At 46.4% G+C, this 24,419-nt stretch overlaps 1 long non-coding RNA gene across 1 annotated transcript in view; it reads right to left on the reverse strand.

Annotated features, from left to right (window-relative positions):
• Nucleotides 1-2,213: 2,213 nt before the first annotated feature.
• LOC306807667 overlaps nt 2,214-24,419 on the reverse strand; it is a 138,093-nt gene continuing 115,887 nt past the window's right edge. Inside the window, exons 5-6 of the long non-coding RNA XR_013775774.1 lie at nt 16,931-17,087; nt 2,214-2,752 (exon numbers count right to left, since the gene is read on the reverse strand). This is a non-coding gene — a long non-coding RNA (uncharacterized lncRNA). The remainder of the gene's footprint in view (nt 2,753-16,930; nt 17,088-24,419) is intronic.

A 24,419-nucleotide genomic window follows, 5' to 3' on the forward strand; every position in this document is an offset into this window, starting at 1 on the left:
GACAGCTGCTTATCTCAAACCCAAAACTTCATTTGGTGGGGCCAGCCCTGATTTCCATTCCACTTTTAACCCCTGCAAACACTTCATGGTCTCCTCCTCCAGTAACAACTCATTCCTTGAGTGAGGACGAGGGATCTTCTCAGGACCTGTGGTTACTCTGGAGGACCCTGGCATTCCCTGAGCACCTTTGCATCCACCCCATGGATATGCTGTGTGCATTGGACACACCTCTGCAGCATTGCCTCTCTTGGGCAGTGCTGAAGTACTTGGACTCACATGCAGGTTTATCAGAGGGCAGACTAAGCAAGCCATGAGTTGATGCAGGAAAGAGCTGGCCTCATCCCTCAAGCTTTGCTCTGTCCCCAAGCTTTAGCACCACTCCACATTTCCCTTCATGTCCTCAGAGGATTAACTCAATGCAAGGCTCATGAAAAAATTGGACCAGGAGGAATCCTGGTCCATCTATTGTCTTCTACAGCTCAGTATCAACTCCTGCAGAAGCAGGGAAACATTTTGAGGAAGAGATAGTAGGTGCAATTCTACTTTTTACAAATATTATTCATTGACTATACATGAAACACTGAGGCCAACAGAAGCATAAAAACATGGCACACGGTGTCAGCTGGAAGAGAGGGATTTTTGTGCACTGGTTTACTCCCATCCAAGGGAACAGCCTTTTCTGGAGTTGGTGTTGCCCTGAGCAGACATTTCAAAGCACAAGACAGAGGAGACAGAGCTTTCCCCAGCTGTGCTGGTGGCAGAAGAGGTGGTTGTCTCTCTTGCACCAGCTCCCTGCACCTCCCCTGCCAGGCAGGAATGGTGTGACCTGCAAGGACATTCAGCACTGGGAAGAGAGTCTGGGCACACTGCAGGCATGTCCAACATCCTCGTGTAAAATGGGACCCAGCACACAGAAGGATCAACCAGAGACAACCAGTGCTTAGAGAGATAAAAAGTCTAAAATTCTACCCAAATTTAGGAACTTCAGATGTGTCCTTGGCTTTGAAGAGTGATGATAATCCAGCAGGATTTGCGTAGAGCACCATGAGAGGTGAGAACAGGTTCTAAATACAATCCTACATGACTGAATTTTAAGCACTCCAGTTGGATCTTTTTGGCATTACAGTGACAATCTTGGCATCATCACTCCCACAGTTGTCTGCAATTAACAGTTGCCATGTTCAAGCCTCCTTGAGTTCATTAGTGTCCAGGTCCTGCCTGACACCCCACCAAGGTGGCAAAGGAGGCAGCAGAGCAGGCTAGGAGGTGCTCTGCTGGAGGAATCTCAGTCACTCCTGTCCCATCATTTCTGGCCACCACAATTTTCTCTCTAGACTGAATAATACCTTTTCCCCTGGCTCTGGTATTCTCTGACAGCACTGTTAGTGCCATCAGAAATAACACCAATAGGTCAGAGAGCAAAGTCATTCTGGCACCCTTTTACACCCTGATCAACATGGTGTGAGGGCAGCAGCATTTCCCCATTCTGCAGTCGAAATATATAGTACCTTCAGACGAAAATTAAAAATTTAAATCTATAAAGAAATGCTCAACAGGGTGAGAGGTCACCATTCTGATTCACTGTGTACATCAATAAAGAGCAGAACCTGATCCAATACCACAAGCAAAGTACAGGAGTAGCTTCAATGACACAAGAGAAGAGTCCAGGGAAATTTGTGCAGAAGTGCATTCCAGACACAAGGTGTTTCAAGGGTGGTTTCCATTCTTGTCCAGTACCTATTCCTGGCCTGGATCAGGAATGGTGTGGCCAGCAGGAGCAGGAAGGTCATTCTTCCCTGTACTCAGCACTGGTGAGGTCACACCTTGAGTGCTGTGTCCAGTTCTGTCCCCTCAGTTCAGGGAGGACATTGGGACACTGAGTGTGTCCAGAGGAGGCAACGAGGCTGGAGAGGGGCTGGAACACAAACCCTGTGAGGAACAGCTGAGGGAGCTGGGGCTGTTCAGCCTGGAGAAAAGGAGACTCAGGGGTGACCTGATCACTCTCTACAACTCCCTGAAAGGTGGCTGTAGCAGGTGGGGTTGGTCTCTTTCTCCAGGCAGGACTGACAGAACCAGAGGACACAGTCTGACCTGTGCCAAGGGAAATACAGGTTGGATATCAGGAAAAAGTTCTTCATGGAGAGAATGATGAAGTACTGGAATGGTCTGCCGGGGAGGTGGTGGAGTCACCATCCCTGGATGTGTTTAAAAAAATGGATGTGGCACTCAGTGCCATGGTTTAGTTCAGGTGTTAGGGCATGGGTTGGACTCCAATGGTCTTGAAGGTCTCTTCCAACCCAGTGATTCTGTGAATTCTAAAGGTACCACTTCAGTCCCAACCAGCCCAGAGATCTTGGCAGAAATGGAAGAGGGATTGTCCAGGTGACAGACTGGTGGCCTGACTCCATTCATCCCCCCCAGCCCACTAGAAGCTTCACATTAAACACAGAATCACTTCAGTTCTTCACTGGACCATCCTGACTCATTTTCAGCTGAATAATTCATTCGGTGCTAACTACCAGGAACACAGTCCCAGAATGGCTGAGGTCAGAGGGGTGCTCTGTAGATCATCTGTGGCACTGCAAGCTGGCTTGTACTGGCCTTGGACACCTGGCCCAGTGCCATGGAACTGCCTCTGAGGGACACTCACACATTAGATCTTACCCAAGCTGCAGACATATCGTTGGTCATGGAGCTGGGCAGTAACAAGACCTTGACTAATCAGGTGGTCAAGAGGGAAAATTTGAACCCCCTGTAAGAGAGAGAGCAGAAGTTAGTGTTGTCCCCAAGAAGCTGAGGAGTGTGTGGTGTCTGTCTCCCACCCTTCCCCACCACGCAGGTGCAATCATCCAGCACAAATATCCTGCTCAGAGCAGGGTCACAGGGCAGTGGCTCAGCATCATGTGCAGGCAGCTTGTATCTCTAAGGGCAGAAGCACTACTACTGCTCTGGTACTGCTCTGGCTCTGGACATCCTGTTCCCATGTCTGACCAAGCTCTCAGTGAGGTTTTTCTTGCATTTAAATACAACTTTTTGCATTTCATTTTGTGTCTTCTGACAGAATCTGCCTATGAGTCTTCCCCTTTGCAGGCAAACAACCCCAGCCCTCTCAGCCTCTCCTCAAATACTAAACACTCCAACCCCTTAATCTTGAGCCTGCCTTTAACTCTGTATCCACATCTCTTGTACACTGGGAGGCCAGCACTGGACACACGCCCCAAATTCATCTCACCAGTGCTGAGTGGAGGGGAAGAATCACCTCCTTCCCTGCTGGCACTGCTCTGCCTAGAGCAGCCCAGGGTGTCAGGTGCCTCCTTTGCCACGAGGGCACTGACTATTGAACAGCCTGGTGTCCACCAGGGCCCCCACATCCTTCCTGTGCACAGCTGCTGCAGCTGGGGAGTACCCAGGCAATAACAGTGCCTGGGGCTGTTCCTCCTCCAGGACAGGACTTTGCAATTCCCATGGTTGAACTGCATCAGGCCCATTTCTCCAGCCTGTCCTGTGGTTTTTTTGGGATGTGTTTCTGAGGTGGTGCCTTTCTGCCTGCTTCCTAACAGAACACACCCCTTGTCCTCCTGCTTGGATGCTGGTGTGCATCTCCATGGATCCTCTCACTGCCAGGCTACAGGGGCTGCCTGATTTTTGGGATCATGCATACAGTGAGAGTCCAAAGGAAGTAAAGGGGTGTCATATCACACCTGCCTGTGAGATATGAGAAGGATGAAAATACCCCTGAGGCAGGCAGGGACTGAAAGGAGCAAGGCAGAGAAATGAAGGCAAACACTATCCTGAACAAGAAGAGGCCACATGGTGCCATGGCCAAGGGATGACAGCCAAGTGACAGCTGAGTTTTAGTGGAGGACCACTGTGTACACACAACACTCTATTACATGGCTTTGCAAGACCACAATAAACTGAGATAAGGGAGACAAGGTGTCCCAAATCCTTCCCTTTTTTTTACAGGCTGCTGAGATTTCAGAGCTCTTCCCTGCTGGAAGGAGCTGTTTGCCCTGGAGGTTCTCCTGCACTCTAGCACAGCTCTTGATGTGCATCAGGCTGAGTCCTGGGGTGTCAGAGCTGACTCAGGCTTGGCCCACTGCGCTTTGTATGGGCCACAAAAGGAGCTGATCCCCCATGCTGGCAGATGCTGAGCTTTTCTGATGTTCCATATTTTTAAGTGCTTTTGGGACTTCTGCTCTAAAATGCTTCCCTTTAATTTCCATTTAATTTCCTTAAAATTGTCACTGGAGCTGTTGATATCTCTGACGTGTGTCAAATGCATCCTTTTCTCTGCTGTCTCTTTCTCCCCCACTATGCAGTACATATAAAGATTTAAAAAAAGATTTTCAGCTCAGCACTTCACTGCCTCCTCCACACTTTCTTGAGCATTCAGCCTCTTTTTTTTTTTTTTTTTAATTTAAAAACCCTAACATAATGCACCCAATTGAACACATAATTGTTTCAAGTAGAGTTTCCCCAGAGAATTATATAATCTCAACCTGTCTCCTTTAGGCAACATATAATCATGCAATCTACTGGCTCTTTGTTTCTCTTCTTTCTTCTTAGTTTCTTTTTTTTTTTTTTTTTTTTTTTTGCCTCCCCACTACTTGTAATAAGCTTTCCACCTTGTCTAGACGTTTCTGACATACGCTGCATTTACCTCATATTCAGCTGCTGCAGCCAGGAGATGCAGCAGTTCTCCTCCTTCCAAAACTACATCCTGGATTTCAACACCCCCTACCTGACAGGTCCTTATTCCAGCTGCTCCTCTGCCAGTGCTATTTCCACCCCTTGTGGAAAGCTGTGTATTTCCTTCATCACATTGAAGGATTTTTTTTTAATGTTGCAACTGTTGCCTGATAGGGGTGAAGGAATCCTTTTAATGGGAAAATATTTGCAGTGACTGAAATTGGCCATGTTTGATGAAAAATGCTCTTACTGGCAGTCTGAAATACTGCTGCAGCTCTCAGTGGAAATTCTGGGGAAGCCTCTGGCCAGCTGCAGCTCCTGGGTGCTGCATTGCTTCACACCTTCAAACCACCATCAAGAGTCCTGGGCAGCAGGACTGCACTGGAAAAGCTCCATTCTCCATAGGCAAAAGCTCTGTCTTCCCCACCCCAGTCTGAATAAGTCTAGGCCTTCAGCTCTAAGACAGAAATTAAGTTTTCTTTGAGTTTGGCAGGAAACTCCTTCCTAGTGCACAGCTTCCACAAGGGCACAGAGAGCAGAAAGCAAAATTATTTGCAATCGTGCATTTGAAATGTGTAAACAAAATTACCTTGGAGTGAGTTCACATCCCTTCAGATCTTGCTTTCACCAACTATCTTGCAAATATGTTCCCTGGCAGGAATGTTTGCTGAGACAAAGGATCACATTTTTCAGCCCTTTGTTCAAGGCACCATTGAAATATGTAGTGGTATTTACCTCTCCAACCTGATCATCAGAACTATCCTCATCCACTTGGAGATTAGGAACATACCACATACCTGATGTGTCCAAACAGCAAAACTTTGAATCCAAGCAACAGGTTTGAAGACTCTTTTGCACACCCTGAAAAGTCCCAAGTGCCTGCACCAATAACCACCTTACAGAGCAACTGCAAACCCTGGAGCACTCCAGGGCAGTGAAGAAAGGAGGAAATAGCTTGAAACAGAGAGGGTTCATCCAGGTTCCCTTACAGGTAACATGTCCCACGTTTACACTTGTCCTATTTTTGAACTTCCTCAGGCCAGCTGACCTAAGAGTTCCTACATTCCCTCACAACCTGCTTCTTACTGCTTTTCCAGGCTCTTGTTCCACCAGAAATAAATTATCACCAGTGACACTGAGACACACTTAAAGCATCACATCCAGATCCTTCCCAGCTCTCTCACATTACCCCAGCCTGACTGGTGTTAATGCTACACTCTTCAAGCATTTCTTTACTGAGAGGGTAGTCAAACACTGAAACAGGATACCCAGTGGACAATTAACTCCCCAAGGCTGTCAGTGTTTAAGAGGCATTTGGCCAAAGCATGTAACAACACACTTCAACTTTTGGTCAGCCCTGAATCAGTCAGGCTGTTGGAACAACACAATCATTGTAGGTTCCTTCCAAACAAAATAGTCTATTCTACTCTACCATGTGTTTCTTAATTTAGCCAGCCACTGACACTTGCAACCCATTTCCAAATTTGCATGGCAGCCTCTGCAATACTAGTAACAATCCAAAATATTCCAAATGCACATGCAAGAAATCTAAAAGCAATGGTTAGTTTCTTTTTCAAACACACATTTTTGTTTCTCTATTTCCCTTTGAATTTTGGAACCTTGAGGGACTGCATTTACGAGGTTGTTTCAGGAAGTGCCATGTGCTGCTGAAAAGAGACATTTCCTTGATCCAGGACCTTGGTTTTCAATGAAACTCAATGTAATGTTGCAACAGACTGCTGTAACCCTGATACATATCTCATTTGCAGCACTTGTACAGAAATGAATCATTCCTAGATAGTGATTTGTGGGGTTCTGAAGTGGCTGTGAGAGAACAGCAGGCTATATTCCTGTCTGTCACACCACTTCCAGGTGACCCCAGCAATGTGCTCTGCTCCCCAAAGTGCAGAGCTGAGTACACCAGACAGCCCCAGGAGCCAGGAGAGCTGCCCTTTTGACTTGCCCATTGACTCATTCACCAGTTCCCAGGAAAACGCCGGGAATAATTAATTTTATCCCTCCCAGAGCAAGTTTTGAGAACTGTTCCTTGCGGGGAGCAGCAGTGACCTGGGACTCACAACAAACACCATCCCATTATTCCTTGTTAGCTGTGTTGTTCTCAAGGCAGGACCACAACACTGACAACAGCCAAGCAAACTTCTGCAACTCCATACATGTGTGGTAAAGAGAAACTAATTGAAGCCCTTCTCCCCATTTAGATGCCAGAGGGAGGTCAAAGAACAGCCAAGCAATATGAACTCTTGGTGCTGATCTTTATTTTGGTGGCCATCAGCTGGAGTTACATTTAAGGCTGTATTTTAGGTTGCAACACAGGATGTGACCAAAAGTATGTATTTGATCACCATCTGCTGAAACCAGGTGGGGCAGTGATCTTTATCTCTGTGGGATATATTTTCTGCTAATGGGCCATCTGTTAAAAACAGGTGGGGCAGTCATCTTGATCTTTTCCACAACCCATCGTTCCTCCAGGAAGGTATCTTCTGTTAATGGGCTATTGAGTCCCACTGTTTGACTGAAAAAATCACATCATCCCACTGGGAGATGCTCCAGCCAGGGGGAGGAGCCAAGCATTTCCTACCTGGATAAAATCTGAGATTTGGAACACCAAGGTAGCCTTTTTCCACTGGATTCCAGAGGAACACCGGACCTTTGGAAGAAAACTGCACCTTCTACAGAACCACTGCTTCTACAGAACCACATCTGCTACTGCAGGAGAATGCAGCCACCATTTAATTGGAGTGCTACCAACACCCTGACAGGGTGTCAGGTTGTATTCTGACTCTGTCAGGGTTTTGGGTTTGTTCTTTGCAATACTGTATTTTTATTTTAATTTTCCTAGTAAAGAACTGTTGTTCCTATTTCCTGTATCTTTGCCTGAGAGCCTCTTAATTTCAAAATCATAATAATTTGGAGGGAGGGGGTTTACATTCTCCATGTCAAGGAGAAGCTCCTGCTTTTATTGGCAGACACCTGTCCTTCAAACCAGGACAGGCTAGAGGGTCTCCACTTGCTCTTCCTACTTTGGTAAAATATCTGTAAGGGAACTTTCACTGGGTTCCCCCCCTCTCATCCCAGGTTGAAAGCCAGGGTTGTATCCTGGTTAATGGGAAAGCTGGGCTTGTACCTCAGTTATTCCCTGGTGTTCCAGCTGCATCCTTCCATGGAGCTAAGCAGGGGCTGTTCCATGCCCATCATTTGCTGCTACCAGTCCTGCAATGGCCAGGGCCTGGCCACCACATCTGGCAGCAGTGCCCTGGGCCACTGCTGTGCCTTAGAAAATGGTTTCATTTCCTAACATTGTTGTGTGTGAATGTTCCTCCTCCACTGGCAGCACCAACGCATCAGAACGTTAATGAGAAACTAACGAAGAGAGCCAGGCTAATGCAAAACAGCAATGAAGATTAATGTCTCCCCAGAGCAGAGGCTGACAGAGACCTAGTGCACCACAACAGCATTTAGAAGGTCAAAAGTGGGTCAATGAAAGCTAATTAATAGCAATTCTCTCTTATTCTTAATCACAGAGTGGTGTGTAGGGATTTCAAATAAGCTGCTGTTCCATTCTAGATGCTGAATTCCCAAACTGGGAACCACAAGCCATGCAGGAATTTGATGGCATATCTGGGCATACATCTCTCAACTGGGAAACAAGCAGAGCCAAGAGACTGGGCAGGCTGGGCTTCATCCCCTGAGAGCAACCAGAAGTTTTTGTTTTGGAAGATGCATTATGACTGTGTAACACAACACAGGACCTCAGTAGGGTCCTGCCTACTTACTAGGGCAACAAGTGATGCCTAATTAGGAATTTCAGGTCAGGTTGTGGTTCCTCCTCAACAATAAGCTCCTGACACCCTCCAGCAGCCCCTGGAGCCAGTAATCCTTCAGTACCATTCCCTGATGCACAGCCCATCACCAAAGAAGGCTAGATTTGTACATGGCCTTAACAAATCTGTCAGAGGATGTCATCAAGGGTTGTCACCACAGACACATAATTATTGGACTGAAAAGCTCCTGAACACAGAAGCAGCACAGGAAGACCCTGCAGCTCTGGGGAGCCTTGCCATTTAAGAATTTGACCAAGTTCCCAAGCCTATTTCTCACTTCTTCTGTGGCCTTACCTCACCCCAGTCCCCTCACTTTGGCTCCTGGCCCATCAGAACTGCATGAAGCCCCTTTGGTGGCAGAGCAATGTAGCATCCCAGGGAATGTTCCTGCCTCTGGTGCTTGTGTCTGTGCTGCCTCATGCAACAGCCTTTGCCAGGCCTTCAAGACATGACCATCACACCCATGTGAGGAAGATGTTTCCATTCCTCTTTTGCCTGTCCTAGGTAAACCCACACAAGAGGGAAAAATAGAGAGCAATTCCTCTGGGGGCCACCCTGTGCTAAGAGGTACAACTGGAGAGGAAAGCACCAAGCTTGGCTGCTCTAGATGAGCCATAAAGCAGCACTTAGGATTTCTCTCTTGACTGGCTGGAGCCCAAGTGGAAGCAAATCCTCTGCAGGCAGGACTGTCCTGCCAGCTCCATGATCCCACGGCAGGAAAACATGCTGGGGCTAAAGAAAAATCAATGACTTTGCACATGTTTCTGCAAGGCTGCATTCAGAGAGGTGACTGGCACTGAAATTGCCCCACTTACCACAAAAAGCAGTGACAGTGCCACCACAACAGCAGGGGACTGACAGAGACCAGCCTTGTTTCAGCCCTTGTGCTGTAATTGGAGAAGGCTGTGCTGCCAGCAGCAGGATCCTTTACAAAATAGAGCTGCATCTCCCACTAAGCTTTCAAAGGTAAGACAGCTGCATCTAGCTCTTGTCTTGCTGACATCCACAGCACCAGTCCATGCACTCTGCCCAAGGGAGCACAGAAGTGAAGGGAGAAGGAAATCAGTGGTTCTGCAGTCAGGGATGCTGCAGCACCTCTGCTGGAACATCAATGTCTGGGTGAACATGTCACCTTTGAGAAACATGCAGTGACAAGAGTCACTTCACACATCAGCACAGCAAACAGAAATCACCCTGAGCCCATCTGACCTCTCACATGGTGAGTATCTCATGTCCTTCTGCTCCACCATGAGCAGAGACTGAAATGGGCATAATCAGGGTCTGGTTGAGACTGTAGGTCTGTGACTAGTGGTAGTCAGTGCCTCTCGCTAGGAATGTGTTGCCCAGGCACTCAGGGGAAACGCTGCTCTCATTTAAATATTTAACTAAAGTCACTTAGGTATTCTGCTAAACTGAGTATTTAAAGGAAGTACTACCCACTGCCCACTGATAGCAGAAGGACTTAAGCACCCAATTCTGATGGATTCCTTTGAAAACCCTTGATTCCAATGCTCAAAGGTCTGCTCTGAATAGCCAGATCATTGTCCATATCATATGTGTGCTCTTAAATGATTGGCAGTGGAGCTACCTTACACTGATTCACCTTCTTCTGACTCACAGTCATTTATTTGCACTATATCCAGCACCAGCAATTGAAACAATGATGCATGTTTTCCACACGTTCACAAGGGAATCCATTAACACCATGAATGCACAGCTTCATGTCCAGCCATGCCAGGCTTCCCTAACTTCTCAGCCAAATAAAACCAAACAGATCTGTTCTGAGCTGTAGGCATGCTGAACCAAGTCATAATTTCTAAAATTTCTAAGGAAATATTATTCAAAAAAACCCCTTTTTCTCCATTTTAAGGCAAATTCTAGCAATGTGAAGGCTGCCAGGCTCAAAGACAAAGCACTTCCTCTTTGCTACAGAACTAGTCCCTCCTGGCTGGTCTTGCCTTGTGCCTCCACTCTGTGAAGGAGGGAGTGCTGAGAGGGCTGAAAAAGCTCTCCTGGCTCTATGGTGCTTTCCTAGTTTGGGTTTACAAGTGCCCAGCAGCTGGTGCCAGCTGTGACACAGCTGTGGCCAGCACAGAACCAGAGAGCTCCCAGCAAGGTCCTCATGAGCCACGTCCAGCTGTGGCACAAGGCTCTGAGCCCCTGAGCTCCTCCCAGTGCTGTCCAAACTTCAGCCTGGTGACCTAACAGAGCCCAGGAGGGACCACTTTTCACTTGGGTGCTTCTGCAGGGACAGCTGGCCAAATAAAAACCAGCAGAGGTTTCACCTTCTGAATCCAACTGTCCACTTAGGTGTAATTTTAGACTTGTGTTAGGCAGTGGAGGGACCCCAAAGCCCCTGAAATTGCAGGATAGTGTCACATAGCAGCCAAGGTGCTGGGACAATAGCAAATTTGGATATGTTTGAACTAAACCATTTATCTCAGCATACATCATGCCATGTCTGACCACTTCCTGAGATGAACCAATGGAGATAAAACTGCTAATTTGAGTTTCAACCCAGAGCAATGCTCTTGGATTTAGCTGACTCCAGAGCTAGGGAAACTTCTCCCAGAGCCTGACTCTGATTCATTCCTCAGACTCTGAATCACTTGGTTTTAGCTCAGCCACCAACTCCAGCTAAGAGCAAGATGACCATGTGTAGTTCCCCCTGGGAAATACTCAGCGGCTGCCTTCCCACAAGAGAGGAACTGAGATTGCTCCAGCTGTGCCAGCTCTGTGGGAAGCAGTGGGTGGCAGGGGCAAAGAACAGCCAGCCCCAGGACAGGATGGATTTTTGAGTTTTAATTTGTTTTTTTTATAGGCTGAAGGCAGACCTTCAGACTCAGTGAAGTTCAAGGGGATGTGAGCTCTCTATTGGGCCTCTTGGGCATGTTAGTCCTTATAGCAGCCAGTTTAACTGGGAAAGGAAGGAGGGATTGGTGCTGAGCAGATCACTCTTCCTTGAGCAATGGCAGCAGAAAGCTGGGCAGGGGTAAGTTCCATACAAATCCAATCCAGGATCAGATCAGGACTATAAATGGTTCAGCTCAAGACAAGCTCTGTCAAAGCTGTTCCACAACTGCTCTGTCTCCAAGTCCCACTGTTTCACATTTTCTGTAGTCCTCACAAGCAATTGGATAGGCACAGCTGGGAGCTGAAGAGAAGCTGCTCAAAATGTCCAAGCCCCAGCTTTGGAGGCACTGAAAGCAAGCCATGCCTGGGTAGATTTACTGAAGCCATCAATGTCTTTTCATGCAGGCAGTGTGGACTGCTTGCTGCTGTCGTGTTGTAGGAGTATGGGAGCACCTTACAGCTTCCTGACTGGATCCAGGGCTCTCTAATCTGCTTCAACATCACAGATTCACTTTGGAGATTGTCACTAGCCAAGCTCTGCTGGAGGAATACAATGTGGCCACCAACCTGACCTGAAGATCAGGTGAACCCTGTTTTTGGGGGATTTGTCTGGACCACCCCCACTAAGGACTTTGAGACCTCAGCTGTGGAGCTGAAACAAGTCTGATTTGCCTTTCAAAAAGGGGCAGTGCTAAACAGGCTACTTTTGTGACCCACTTGCATGCCAGAGACTCAGCTCCTCTAAAAATCAGGACCATTAGAAAAGACTCTGCAAATAGCCTTTGTCACATTAAAAACTGAGCACTAAGCCAGGCTCAAAGAGCACAAGGCAAAACGGTGCCATGGCTGTCCCAGCTGTGCAGCCAGGTAACCACTGCTGGGCAGGGCCAGGGATGGGGCTGGGATGGAAATCTGCCTTCAGCAGCTCCCAGCACAGTGCTCAGCACTGCAGCTCCTCAGACAGGCTCAGCACAGAGGCCAAGCCTTGAAGCTCTGTGGCAATCAGTGCTGAGCTCTGCAGGGAACTCTCTCAGGTGTCAGTCCCTGATCAGGGTCACAGCAAGGAAGGGAGGACAGAGATGGGCCCATGGTTTGTGGCCAAGCTCTGACTCTATTGCCAGGACCCAAAACCCACCTGGCTGTGCTCACAGGACTGCACCATCCCTGTGCTGGGGCTGGACCCCAGCTCTGCTTGGCTCTGTGCTGAGTTCATCACTCTCCAGCAACCAACCCTCAGTGCTCTTCCACCAAAAAATCCACTGAGACAGTTTGTGCTCCTGAGGTACCCCACAGAGATACAGCCCATGGCCAGACTTGGCTGACTGTGTGTGTGTGGGGTGATCTTGAATCCCCACAGTTCTCCTCTGGGTGCTGCAATGATAAACACACCCCAAACCATGCTGACTACACTGGTGGGTGCATAAATCAAACCAGTTCTGAGCTATGGCTCACAGGAAGCTGTTCTCAAGGTGGTTTGAAACTCCCTGCCTTCATTTCCTCAGCCTTCTAAGGGTCATTACAGATCTGTGAGGGGCAACAAATGCTTATAAGATACATAATTGAATGGAATAAATAACAACTAGTGAAATGTGAGGATAAGTATTAAAACTAAAAGCCATCCAAGCTGAAGAGAATTAAAAATACATGAAACCCAGCTACAAGCTTAATGAACAATTGCTTCCCAACTGTTCCTAAATAATCTTTAAAATCTATTTTTAAAAAGTACTTTTAAAATTACAGATTAAAAAAAAAGTAAGGAAAAGGAAATCAATACAGCCTTGTAACGATGGATTTAAACTCCACATGTAAAATAATTCCGGGCTCCTACTTCCCTCCAGTATGAATTGTAAGAAATCCCCAATCACTTTTCTGCCCATTTCAGCAGGTTCTCTCTCCCTGTGCCTCCTGGACACTGTGTGCTTTTCCAGTATTAAGGACAGCCAAATGCAATTTAGCCAAATTCACACCTTTCATTCCATAATCTGAGATTTCTGCCTCAGCCTTCTGTGCAGGGATGGAGGGCCACGAAAGGTCAAATGCACCATTTGGTAACAGCTTTTTCCTTTTCTTGGCTTCCTCCAGCCTTTTGTTCTCCTCACAGGGGCAGCTCCCAGCCCTGAGACCCCATCTACTCTGGGAGCACACAGCACTTCTTGGTCAGGAAATGGAGAGCTCCTCATAGCGCAAAAGCCTCAGTTTAGCACAAATCCAATTAAAAATGCAATAGCTGGTTCTTAAAAACAAACCAAAAAAAAAAAAAAAAAAAAAAAGCAGCAAGCCATCAAGGTAGCAGAGTGTGATGGATATTAGCCATGCACATAAGTGTCCTGCTGAATCAGGGCCATGGCCTATCGATTACGACACTACACTAATGACGCTATTTTCTCAGAAATGATGGTGGAGTCTGGATCTTGGCCAAGGCTGTCCAACACACACAGCATCAACAGTCCCAGCAACAGCCCATGGACCTGCCCCACAGCCCCTTGGACATGCCCTGTGGCTCCAGCACCGTGGGTCCCAGGGGTGGCAGCACCTCGTCTTGCCAAGATGTGAGCAAGGGCAATTAGTGCTGATGGCAGGTGGGCTGTGCAGGGGATGGTAGCTGGGCCTGTTTGGTTTAACTCAGCTAAGTGCCACAGAGCTGCTCACTCACTCCCCCACAGTGGGATGAGGAGAGAATTAGGGAAATAAGCCATTCCCCCTTGTTCTGTCGCTACATGCTCTTGTAAAAATTGCCTCTCCATCTTTTTTATTATCAACATTATTCTCCTCCTCATTCCAAACCACAACATTGTACAAGCTACTAGGAAGAAAATGAGCTTTACCCCCAGCTGAAAACTAGGCACAATGTGTCCTAAAATGTGACCTAAATATGTACTAATTAATAAAAATAAATTGACTAACATTAATCAAGTAAAATCCATTAGCAATCACTCTAAGAGCTGTACAGAAAGGTTGCATAGGAAAGAGTATTCAAGATTCAAACTACAGCCTCAGCACCATCCCCACTGCCTATATTTAATACCATCAATGCCTAAACATTCAAGGCCAGGTCCCCACATGGAAGGAATCTCCAGACTCCAGTTTGGTGCCTGCCAGGCACCAGGCTTGGCTCTGCCCTCACTGCTCCAGGCACAGCCATGGACAGAAGGAGCAGCCACCACACAGAAGATGATGTTTTTCTCTGCAGTTCTCATCTGCAAAGGGCTGATGCAAACCAGAGGCACTGCCAGTTTGCTGTGCAGTCCTCTCCTTGCATGCCTTTGGCCAAGCCCAGGAGCACACAGAGCCAGGTCATACAAATCTCATTTTGCTCATCCTGAGCACCATCACACTCTGCTAATAGGCTTTGTGGTCTCTTCATACTCCTGCAGCAGTGCTGCAAATTGCAAGGTACAGTTACAGCACCTCATCCTGACCTGGTCCTGGGATGCTGCACTGTAGTTGGTGTACCTGTCCTGAAGCACCCAAGTCATACATTTCTGCATCTACTAATGTACAGAAGATTCCCCCTCTCCTCCCTCTTGCATCTTCACCCAGATTTTGAAGCCACACAGCTTTCTGTCACCGGAGCCTATAGCCAGGGTGGGGTTTCACTTGCAGCATACAGGGGACAGCAATCTCCCTCTTTCCCCAGGAGCAGTATGGATTTCTGCAGGAATTAACTCAGAAATCTGGCACAGGGACAGAGCCAGCCGTGCCCCTGTTGGAAGAGCAGCTCCTGCATCCACCTCTGCTGCCCTGCACTAAAGCTGCTTCACGCCCAGCTGCACTCCCAGGGCAGCCCTCGAGCCATGGTGCAGGAGAGCAGTGGGGTGTGACTTGCAAGGAAGGGGAGAATGTGCTTCCAGCTCTTCCATAAGAGTTAATCATTAACACCTTTCATGGCCGCAGAAGGTGCTGCCTCCTCACCAGCTCCCCTTATCAGCTGTAATTATTTCCTGATCAGCTCTTGCCTGGCAGGCCCATGCACAGCACCCCTGAAGCACCTGACCACATTTATTGCCCCATATTCCCAGCCAAATGGGTCTCTGCTGTGTCAGCTGCAGTATTTACAGCATAACAGTTATTTCTCCCTGCCCATGCCCAAATATACAAGTTGTTCTGCTCCCCACTTTGCCCTTTACACCATCCCTCTTTCTGTGACAAAAGCAAAACAGGGCAGCATCTAAATACCTCAGCACTCCTTTCTCTACTTCCACAAAAGAAACAGCTCCTCTTGCATACAGCCCAGGGGGGTATTGCTGCCGTATCCCTAAGTCCACTTTAAGTTTTCAACCATTTTAATTCTATGGATATTGCCTCAATATCTAAATGAATAAATTTCTATTTACACTTCTTTCATTTTTTAAATTTATTTTCTGACAAACTAGCTCTCCTCCATAGAGGAGAGAGATGTAAATCCAAGGCATAGATGTAAATATCTCCCCACATGGTGTGTTATCTGCCTCAGGAGGGGAGTTCAGAGTCACCAGCTTAACTCTGTTATTGAATAAAAATGGACAGCATACTCTGACCAGCAAGGTTGGTCTCAACAAATGCAGCCTTGTATGAGTGGAATAGTGGAAATTACCAAGAGTGGGAGGATGGCTTGTATTAGATAAATAAAAGAAACTTACTTAAATAAAAACAAAAACTGGAAATGCAGCCCTTACTGCAGCTCTGATGAACAAATCTGTTGTCAGTGAAGAAGAAGCTGAGTAGTCTGTAGGTAGCACATGCCCATGTAACACACATGCTGTCCAAGAATTTTTCATCAAAACACATACAAAAGGGAAGAGGTCTCCAGGTACACAGGGAAAGAGGAGAGCAATGGGAATATGATCATTCATGATCAAATACATTGTTTCAGTGAGACAATAGCATCTACAAAAATGTATAAAAATGCAATGAAGGGGAATTTCATCTTCATTACCAAAGTTTAGGAAAAAACTTTTTTAGGGAAATTCGAAACCACAAAAGGAGCAGGGGATGTACACAGAATAATCCCAGGGCCAGATTACACTGGTGCTGTTACCAGCAGCAGTGCCTGACACATGGCTGACTCCACATCCTGGGGGTTACAAAGCCACTCTGAAACATTTGCAATCTACAACTCAAACCAATGCTTCCTCTTTCTTCCTAGCACATAACCCAGCCAGGAGCTCAGGGAGGTCTCAAATATGACCAAGAATTTGGAAATGCTTTGGTCTGCTTGTCTTGATTGCTGGACTCAGGCCACTTTTAAGGTTGACCAAGCAGATCTGCCCCGTGCTCTGAGAGCATAAATAATACACTGGCAGAGTATAAAATCAGAAATTGTTCAGAGCTTGTCTGCACATGCTGTTCTTCAGTCTGTGAGCACATGGTGATTCCCTCTGATCTCAGTCATCCATTATTTTGCTTGGGGTTGCTGCTGGTAGTGCTTTAAAAATTCCAGCTCGGGGCTCAGGAATGGTCACAAACATGAACAGGATCTCAGAGGATCTCTGAAAGGCTGAAGCAAAGGAAGGCAAAGCCTTCCATTTTTAAAGCCACCATGAGAAAATGATCCTGTGGTTCACCTGAATCATGGGGTGTGAGAATGTCTTGTGCCCTCTCTTAGCAAGGATAGACAAGGCATGAGGAAGAATGGATTGACCAGTGATTTTTCAGCATCTTTCTCCATGTGGGAGAACACCTCAGCTCAGACAAGAGGTGGCACAGGGAGGAGACCAGGGTCTGCAGAGATAAAAAGGACAGAAAGGTGATTAAAGCAAAAGTGTTCAGTATTTCTCACTAACACCTCCCCCTGCCCCCTCTCCCCAAGAAAAAAAACCTAAACCACCAGACCCAAACCCAAATCTAAAGCCAGCAGAACCACAGGATGCACCAAAAAACATCAGGATGCTGATGCCAACAGATGTGACCATGGGTCCTGAGGTTGTGCCAGAGGATGGATCATATACAGTTTCTCTCTTACACTCCTCCTACATGTTACTGGTTCCAACCAGGGAGAAGATAATGGTTAAAGTTAGTGGTCAGAGCCAGTACAGATGTTCCAGTGGTCATGGTCCCACTACTGGGCCACAAGCTGAGAGTTATCTTGGAAAACAAGCTACATTTCACCCCAAGCAACACTCAAACATGCAGCTCCTGAAAAATGCTCATTTGATTTCTTGCAACCTTTTATGTCAGGCCTTCTTCCTGTTGCTTTCTTTTGGCTTATTTGTTTTTCAGCATTAAAAATTCACCCAATTTTAACTTACTGTGAAATACACTGCAACAAGCAGCCCTGCAAGTTAATGTCAGCTGTCTGTCCACAAATAATCCCAAAGTGCCCCTCTACTGCTGCCTGTCCATGTGCCCTGACCCATAACTAAAGAGGTCTTTTCTAGAGCAAGCCCAGAGCTCATTCCCCACTGTCTGCCAAGACAGCCAACACCAGTAGCTATTATGGAAGTCACTCACTGTGACATGATGTCCCATCCATGGGGCACACAAGTCAAACCACTCCTGCAAGAGCCATTGGAGCGAGGGAGTCACCAGGGAGCAGCCCAGGGCTCGCTTCCCCTGCAGAGCATGTCTGGCTCTCACACACGGACACCACAGCCTGACCTGGCCCCTGAACTCCCTAATGCAACAAGCCCTCTGTAATCAGCAGCCATGGAAATTAATAGCACCATTCTTTCCATTTTCAATTCAGTTTGAGAGACTTTAATCACATCTGATGAGGGACAATGTAGCCAGCGATGAATTTATGCATGAAGCACATTACCTGCACTGCAGTTATGCCTTGTGCCAATGCTCCTACAGGTCTGCTACCAGAGGAGCTGAAACACCTTCTAAGGGTATCTTGGCATAGCCAGACCATGCAGGGCAAGTTATGGTTCTGTATTCTGAGTTGCTCTGTTCTTTTACTCTTATAGATGAGTATTGGGGCGATTGGCTCTCACAATTAAGGGGTGAATATTGTGTGTATGTTAAGAGAAGCATTATTGAAGTATAGTTATTATAGTTTGTTGTTTAAATATCCTCTGTTCTCCCCACAGACCACTGTTGCTATCAGGCAGCCTGGGTTGACTGGGACATGTGGAGACAAGGCACACACAGGTGCATGGAGTTGGGAATGGAGAAAGTTTTTGCTGGGTGGGGACATGGCATGACAACACCTGACCTCCAATCAAGGTAAGAAAGTGATCTCCACCAATGGAGAGCAAAAAAGAGCTGACTGACAGAGTTTGAGGGGCCAGGGTTGCCTGATGCAACTCCAGAAGAATAAAAGGCAAAGCAGCTGTTTTATAGAGCTCATGGCTGCTCAGTCACTAAATCCCAGAGCACCGTTCCTTTTTCCTTATTCAATCTTTTGTTGTATTTTGTTGAGGTTTAATAAGTCTTTGAAATTTTAAAAGTGAGCATCGTTTCTCACACCTCCCTGCTTAATTGGCATATATGGTGTTAGACCTTCTCTGTATAAGGTCTAAAAATGATGCTACTTCCTTGGTTTTTAGTGGATTTCTGTGCAAAGTTCCACCTCAAGGCAGAGTTAGAACCCTGACCTTTAGCAAATACTTGTATCTTCTTGTTCAGGGCTTACTGAGCTGTTTGGGACACATTCCCAGTGCAGCAGTTCCTGATTCACTGCAGGCATAGGTGGGAGCTTGCTGGCTTTTCCCAGCCTGGAGCCTGTGCCCGCCAGCCCCAGGGCATGCAGGGCCCTTCACCCCATCAAGCTTCATCTTGCCCATCCACAGCTCAGCCTTGCTTAACCACAGTAAAGGAGGCAGGGAGTTGTTTCCTGCCTTCTGAGAAACATTTCATGGAACTGGAATAGGTTTATCACTCCATTTTTTCTGAAGGAGCTTTTCATTCTCAGGTAAGTTTTCTTTCCTAAAATCTAAGTCACATATACACCCCCACACAAGAAATCACACAGTAGGGATGTACAAAAAATTGGGTTTTGGTTAGCAAAACCTGTTCTCACACACACTCCTACCACCAAAAGTCCTGAAATGTTCTATGGAAATAGTTGGGTTTGGAGCGCCTATCAGAAAGACCCAGCTTCCAATGATAACCAAAAAAAAAAAAAAAAAAAAAAAAAAAAAAAAAAAAAAAACCCACAAAAAAAAAGGCTTCTGAGCTGCTTTATGTTCTGAAACAAGCCAAGAGACAGGGCTGGTGACTGAATCTGAGTGAATCACAGCAGCCTGAAGTCACAGATCAGTGCAAATCGCTGCCCTCTGCTCACACGGGTGCCCCACAGACCCTTCTAGGTGCTCCCATCTGCCAGAGCTGCAGCTCTTGAGCTGCTCCCTGAGCTGAGCTGCCAGGGCCACTCGCTCCCTGGAGGGATCCCAGCACCAGCAGGGACAGATGCCACCAGTCACATCCATTCCCAGTGGCAGGGGCAGGCTGTCAGCCCTGGTGACAGCTCCGCTGTGACGGCTCTCGCAGCCGCAGCCCAGAGCAGAGCTGAGTGTGCACAGAGGGCTGGGCCTGCCTTTGCACCTCTGCAGCCACAGTGGGCACTTTCTTATGGTTAAAGAGCTTTCACTCCATCTTCCAGCCCTGTGTCCTACATTTTCCCATGTTTGGCTTTTTCTTTTCACATGAAAACCAACCCATCTTTACTACTAACTGTATAAGTGTTCCTGTGCAAAGCCCTGGGACTGGACTACAGTTCCCAGAGGAGAGCACTGGAAGGGAAAAACAGGGAAACAAACTGTATTAATATGACTGCTGTTCTGCACAGGGGCTCCAACCTCTCTTTCAAGACTATGCATTCAGTTAATGAGAAACAGGGTATTCCCACCCCTTGTGCACAGCCCCCTTTTTATTTCATACACGGTGAGGAATTAAGACATGAGACTTTCTCAATCACTTCCCACAAGAGCTGTCTCTGGCTTTGACTTTGATAATCCAGCTTGACTGATCTTTCCCTGGCAGTGCCATTGGCATCAGTAGCCAAAGTGATGGATGGGCTTTACAGCTCAAACAGCTTTCAGGGTAGCTGGTTGAAGAGAAGTGCCTAAAAACAGCAATTTTTGCTTTCTCATGTTCCTAAGCCACAGGATGTTTATGGAGACCTTTTTTCTTTACTGGTGGCTTTGAAACAGGAGCAAAATAAAAAGGGTGAGACTCTCAAGGTAGCTGTACTGCACCCATTGCTAGAGGAAAGTGAATTATATGACTGGGAAGCAGTGGCATCTGCCCAAATTTTACAAAATCCCAAATTCCTGATGACATCAGCTCATACACTGCTTCCTAGTTTCCCTCCTTTATCTGAATTTTAACTCCAGTCTCCTGGGCCAGGTGTGACAGGAGTGAATGCTGCTGTCTGCAGGCAGATAATGAAGGTAGGAGACATGAGAAGACGAATAGCTCAGCTGCCACAGAAGACAGAGTGGCATCAGTGCAGTCTCTGTGCATCCTGGAAAGATGAACGAGTAATTTTAGGCAGTTAGAGACATTGCAGTTGTCAGGTCACAGTTTCAGATAAACTCATATTCTGCTAAATCTTTCCCAAGTTATCTCTGCCATCAGAGGATCTGTGATCACTTGGGTAATGTAACAATGGCTGAAACTTTAAATGCAGTCAGATTGATAGGCCCCATTAAGATGCTCATCACAAGCTACTAAAAACCTACTGATTTATGGCTAGCAGCAGGAAAATTTCCTTGCAGGCAGTTAAATTTTTCTTCTTCAGCTTTCAGACTGCTTTTGTAGAGGTTTCACTGTTTAAGCACTTAGAGCTTAATGAATACTCAGGCAATTGTCTGATGTTAAGCTCCCTGGATGCCAGCGGTGACTGAGGTTGAAGATAACTTAGAAAAGAGCCCGATGGAAAACAGTGAGCACCAAGGCTCCCCCTGATAAGCACAATTGCTTGGTTCCCCTCAGAGCTTAAATTCATGACTAAGTTACCACAAAATGAATGCAAATGCACTTCATATGACCTCAGCAACTTGCTGTGTATACAATCTTAACCCTTAGCAAAGACAGATCCAAGTGACACAGACATTCATGGATGTAGGGCAGATCCAAGCTGAACACAGCCCCAAACACCCTTCAAAGCCAGAAATAGGAAAAAAATTGTTCATCTGCTTCTTCCACACTGACACAGTGTCCAGGGCAGGAACTGAGAAGATAGTCCAACATGTTTCTGACTGACATAAACATAATGTGTATTTAATATCTTGGAGGTATAAACCTGTGTTGGCTCTCCATGAGATTGTGAGCACAAGCAGACAGCAAAACTGAGCTGTCTCAACACCTGAGAAATGTTGGGACTGATACACAGCTGTGTTTCATCAAGGAATATGACATCCAACCTACTTCCTCATTATAAAAGCAGCAGGACTATGTTTTTAGGAAGATGACAATTTCAAAATTTGTTGTGCTTGAGGACTTTCCCAACTATCACACAACCACAGAGTAAACAGATGTACCAGGGTGAATTCGGGTAAAGAGTGACTCAGGATTTCTGAGGCATCATCAAGTGCAAACAAGACCTTTGAGATCAATTACTGGCTGCCTAAAGGAAAACAGAACTGACAGATGCACTGTGTCACAGGGCAGTCACCTTTTTCTCCTCAGAGGTGATTTTTCCTGGAGATCAGACCTATGAAAGTGGCAACTTCACAGATTCCTCACATTACATAAGGAAGGCAACTCCTCTACCATGTGCCCATTACCTCTGTGAATTGTTCTACTTTAACCAGAAGAAAACCCACCAACTTACCGAGTTCCTTATGAATTTTGAGAAAACTGAGAGGCAAACAGAGCAAGAAGTCCCTGCTGGTACCCTGCTAAGGGATGAACTGATAAACTGAGCTTTCCCTTGTCACCAAAGAACAGCCAGGAGGATGTGTTAGAAAGAAGATCTGACTCCTGATGCTGCTTGTGGCCCTGTTGTCTTCTCCTTCCATTACTCTGTGATGCTCCCTGATGTTCTTCAAGGAGCTGAGATTCTGTCTTGTAGGACAATTCCTACTCCTGACCACTTGTGCCAGCCTTGCTGGGCTTGGCCTCTAAAGAAATCTGCCTTTACCCAGAGCTTGGGGGCAGCTCTGGATTCATAGTTGAGTCTGTGGTTTTCCTCTCAGAAAAAGCAGCAGTTCCTGAAAACCTCTACTGGCTTTCAAAGGGGGCTTTTTCTCCTCATTGCTTGCAGTGCCTGAAAGCCTCTTAAGTCAATTTGTTGCTGTAAATGTTTAGGGACTCCTCCAGCTTCCTAGAGTGCTCTGGGCTCTCATCTGCAAGATCCCTTTGGAGCAAGTCTGGAGGATAACCAGCTAACCAGCCACTTCCCTGCCACACTGGGGGATTTGATTCAAAGCCTAACTGGGCAGGAAGCTGAGTCCTGATTTCAACAAGCCTGCAGAACAACCCATCTCTACACTATGCGTGAGAGAAATTCTTAAACCTTTGTTCACAGTGAGTGGCAGCTGGCACTCCTCATATCACAGAGAAGAAAGGAAGTGATGGAAAAATGTCTGCCTTCCAGCTCTTACTGAAGGCTTTAAAATGAGAACTTTCTTGGGGGGGCTGGTTCTTCTCCAACTTTCTACATTGCTCCTTTGAAGCATCCTGCTCTTAGATCCCTTTGAGAACAAGGCACAGGTAGTTTTAGTGGGTAAGTTATAGTCTTCCCCAGACAACTAAGAAAACTGCAGACAATCCAAGTGAGAATCCTTCTCATATCTATTATGAAATGACCCTGAGGGACTGGAAACACTGAAGCAGCCTAACAGTAGGGTAGTGTACCAGCACAGTATCAAAGCCTCTAAAACAGAAGCTCCCCAGATTTTCCAGTACTCCCTTGTTGTTCAAAGACTCCTACTCCATCAAAGCTCAAACTGTTGCAGGACCAACAGATCACGTGAGAGGCATCAGAGGATTATTAATTTGAAAGAAATGGGTGGAAAGTGTGTCAAGCACACCCAATCTTTGAACTGGGTACTTTAGAAGATCATTGCAAAATAAAACACAACTGCACATTCATTTCTCTTTAGGAAGAACATATTGCACAAAGCCACAAAAGCTACATGACCTTCATGTGAAGGAGAACAGAAAGACCAATCTTCACTCATTGCAAATTGACTTGGAAAGGCAACAAAGCAATGCCAGTTTCCACCAGCTGACGATACGACCAAATGTCTGCAGTGCTCAGAAGATGGAACTGTAAGGCCTATTCATTGCAAACCCTTCTGGGCATATGCTAATCAGGGAGAAATTTCTTTCCAGAGATCATTATGTGCAAATAGAAGTCCGTGATTTTGGCCTGTTATGAAGATTGTGCCTTCCTCTGAAACATGCAGTGGAGGGTGGTATCTGTTAACTGTGTCTGGCTGCAGAAAATCCTACAGTCTGTGCTTCTGTCTGGGAGCTTGTGTTTATCTACAACATCACCTTTCCTGTGTTGTCTCCAAATCCCTGTGCAGAAGACAGATCAAGAACAGAACAAATGTTTTTTTCCATTGACACTGTCTGGTCCAGCAGCACTGACAACAGGGATTCATGCCTTGTCCCCAGCTGTTAATGCACCCTTAAAGGATAATGGCACTGGCCATCTGCCTGGAGCCCACAGCACAGGCAGGGCTTGGTTTAGGATCATTTCCTTCCAAAAGTGAAAGAGGATGCTCTGCATTTTCTAGTGACACAGAGACCCGAAAGGAGAACTTTATCTTTGTAGAAAAGCCCCACTGCTCCTGTTTGTAGCAGATGGCATCCCTACCATCCCAGGCTGTACCACTGACACCTCTAAAACACCCCAAAACTTGGTGGCATGACACTGAAGCCATATCCAGAATTTTCCACTCTAAGACACTTACAGGACTTAATATTGGTGACACTAATGCCTGTCTAACATTAATGAACAGAGAAATGAAGATATTAAAAAAACCATATCTATGACCAACTACCAACTATTCAACTATCCAGCAGCCAACAAACACCAAAAACCAAACAATAAAAACAAAACCTCCAAAAAAACCTGAAACCATCCAAAACAAAACCAAACAAAAAACACCTTCCCCCCCCTAAAAAACTCACCCAAAACTACAAAAAAAAAAA

Source organism: Erithacus rubecula (genome assembly GCF_903797595.1).
Source record: "Erithacus rubecula genome assembly, chromosome: 13".
NCBI lineage: Eukaryota > Metazoa > Chordata > Aves > Passeriformes > Muscicapidae > Erithacus > Erithacus rubecula.